Source organism: Brassica oleracea, chromosome C9 (genome assembly GCF_000695525.1).
Source record: "Brassica oleracea var. oleracea cultivar TO1000 chromosome C9, BOL, whole genome shotgun sequence".
Classification (NCBI taxonomy): Eukaryota; Viridiplantae; Streptophyta; class Magnoliopsida; order Brassicales; family Brassicaceae; genus Brassica; species Brassica oleracea.
In genome coordinates, this window is record NC_027756.1 from 15,542,265 (window position 1) to 15,545,774 (window position 3,510).

A 3,510-nucleotide genomic window follows, 5' to 3' on the forward strand; every position below is an offset into this window, starting at 1 on the left:
TTTCTTGCACATGGTGCAAAAAAACGCCTAATTTGATTTTTACATGATTTGATATACTATTAGAAATGTTTATAAGTATAGGAAAAAATACGTAAGACCTTCAACAAAATTTAAAATATGTTGGAATTTGTTTTTCAGATAACATAGACCAAATAACTAAAAAGAAATAAAATTTACATTCAAACTGGGTCCATTCACTACAAGAAAACACGGAAAATCCCGACGGAAAAACCGACAGAAATTTTTTTTCAGGATTTTCCGACGAAATGCCGCCGAATATTTGTCGGAAATCTATTTCGGCAAATTCGTCGGAACTTCGTTGGAAAATCCTAACAGAATACTTTCGTCGGTATTTGGTCATACGATCCCGACAGAAAACCGACAAAATTCTGACAAAAATATGACTGTTGCAAAAAATTGACACATACAGACAAAATACCGACGCAATACCGACTATTTAGGTATTCCATCAGAATTCTGTCGGTATATTCCGATAGAATACCGACGGATTTAACAGCCGTTGCACTTCCCGACGGAATACCGATGAATTTAACAGCCGTTGCACTTCCCGACGGAATACCGACGAATTATGTAGCCGTTAGTAACCTTTTAAATTACCGACGGAACACCGACGGGTTTTGAACGTTAATTTAGCCGTTGTCATTCCCGACGGAATACCGACGAATATTTTCCGTCGGGAAGTTTTCCAGATTCATTATAAATACGACATCTCCTTCATTCATTCAAATCACAACAAAACAATATAAATCATGGGTACTCCTTATAATTTTTCGTTCTTGCCTAGATCAACCTCATGTGGATCCAAATACAAATTTACTTACGGAGGAATACGCACGTGGTATTCAAGAATTCATGGCGGTGATTCAAAGTCAACAGGAAGCAAGAACAAGTAAGTATTTATTATGTCCATGTTCTACTTGTAAGAATAATATCTGTGTCAAAAGAATGGAAGTATGGAGTCATTTATATCTGAAAGGATTTACACGTGGTTATAAGATTTGGTATCTTCATGGAGAAAGATTTGAGTATGGTAATAGTAGCGAACCTCAAATTGTCGATAAGTTAGATGAACCTACCACAGATGTAGATTTTGGGATAGGGACTGTTCAGATGGTATATGATGCATATGGAGAAAATTTCCCGTCGGGTGAAGATGAAGGAGATAGACAAGAACAACCCAAAGAAAATTTCCCGTGTGAAGAGGAAGGAGAACGAGAACAACCCAATCTAGAAGCCAGGAGATTTTTTGAAATGTTAGATGCAGCTAAGCAGCCATTGTATCAAGGATGTAAAGATGGGCATTCACCTTTATCATCCGCAAGTCGATTGATGGCGCTAAAGACTGACTATAATTTGGCTGAAGAATGTGTGGATGCGATTGCAGATTTTGTTAGAGATGTTCTACCTTAAGATAATCTTGCACCTGGCTCATATTATGAGGTACAAAAATTGGTCGCTGGTCTTGGCTTACCATATCAGGTGATAGATGTATGCATCGATAACTGCATGATTTACTGGAGAGCAGATGAAAACCGGGAGAATTGTAAATTCTGTCGGAAACCTCGTTATCAGGATACGAGTGGAAGAGTTCCGGTGCCATACAAACGAATGTGGTATTTGCCGTTGACTGAAAGATTAAAGAGGTTATATCAGTCAGAACGAACAGCCGAACTAATGAGATGGCATGCTGAGCACTTAACAAATGGTGAGATAACACATCCTTCCGATGCAGAGGCGTGGAAGCATTTTCAATCAACATATCCAGAATTTGCATCTGAGGTAAGAAATGTGTATCTTGCATTATGCACAGATGGTTTCAGTCCATTTGGAAAGCATGGAAGACAATATTCATTGTGGCCGGTAATCTTGACACCTTACAACTTACCACCACATTTGTGTATGCGACGGGAGTTTTTGTTCCTCTCAATTCTCGTTCCCGGGCCAGATCATCCTAAGAGATCACTGGATGTGTTTCTTCAGCCATTGATATATGAGCTGCAATTATTATGGGAGCACGGTGTTCATACATACGATGTTTCGCGGAAAGAGAATTTTCAGATGCGAGCAGTACTTATGTGGACAATAAGTGATTTTCCAGCATATGGTATGTTATCTGGATGGACCACGCATGGGAGGCTATCATGTCCTTATTGCCAAGACAACACAAATGCTTTCCAACTAAAAAATGGTAAAATGGTAGGAAATCGTGTTGGTTTGACTGTCACAGGAGATTTCTACCACACGATCATCCATATCGTAAGAGTAAGACATTGTTTACAAAGAACAAGAGGGTGTTTGACAGTCCACCTGAAGAAGTAAGTGGCAAAAAGTTGAAGGAACAATTAAGAGATTTTGGTGCAGATAGAACGCCAGACGTGGGTGGAAACAGACATGAACCGATTTATGGTGTTGGGGAAAATCATTATTGGCATAAGAAGAGTATCTTTTGGGATTTGCCCTATTGGGAGACTCATTTGTTGCGGCACTGTTTAGATGTCATGCATATTGAGAAGAACTTTTTCGACAATTTGATGAACACCATCCTTGATGTCCAAGGCAAGACGAAGGATAACTTGAAGTCAAGACTGGATTTGGTTGATATTTGTGCTCGTCCCGAACTTCATGTTGATGAGCACGGTAAAGGTCCTATTCCCATATATCGACTGGATGCAACTGCAAAAGAAGAGTTTTTTGATTGGATAACACACAGTGTTAAATTTCCAGACGGTTATGCATCAAGTTTGCGTAATTGTGTTGACAAAAGTGAAGGGAAGTTTACTGGCTTGAAGAGCCATGATTGTCATGTAATGATGCAGCGCCTCCTTCCTTTTGCGTTTTCCGCACAATTGCCACGAAATGTCCATGAAGCAATCGCATGTACTTTAAAATTTAACATAGTTAATTAATTGTCATATTATTTTTTAATGCTTATATATATATATGCTTATGGAATTTGTTTTCTTCGTGTATGTAGGGATAAGTGCTTTCTTCCGTGATTTATGCTCGAGATCACTCACATCAGATGGTATCCGCAATTTGGAAGTTAAAATACCGGTGATCCTATGCAACCTCGAGAAGATATTTCCTCCATCATTTTTTGATGTTATGGAGCATCTTGCTATTCATCTTGCGAGAGAAGCATCACTCGGTGGTCCCGTGCAGTACATGTGGATGTATTTGTACGAACGGTTTATGTTTCATCTGAAGAAGAAGGTCAAGAATTTAAGCAAGGTGGAGGGATCAATAGTGGCTCAGTGCATCAATGAGGAAACCTCAAACTTTGCTGAATACTACTTTCCATCAGAAGTTCGAACAAAAAGTCGAAGACCTGCACGGCATGATGATAGAGGTGAAAGGGCAACTTATTATGTTTATGTGCCAAACATGTTTACACAAATTGGACGACATAGTTGAAAGTCAATGGATCGGATACTTACCGTGGCTGAGCATTCTCATTTGAACACATATTTGCTTACAAACTGCGAAGAG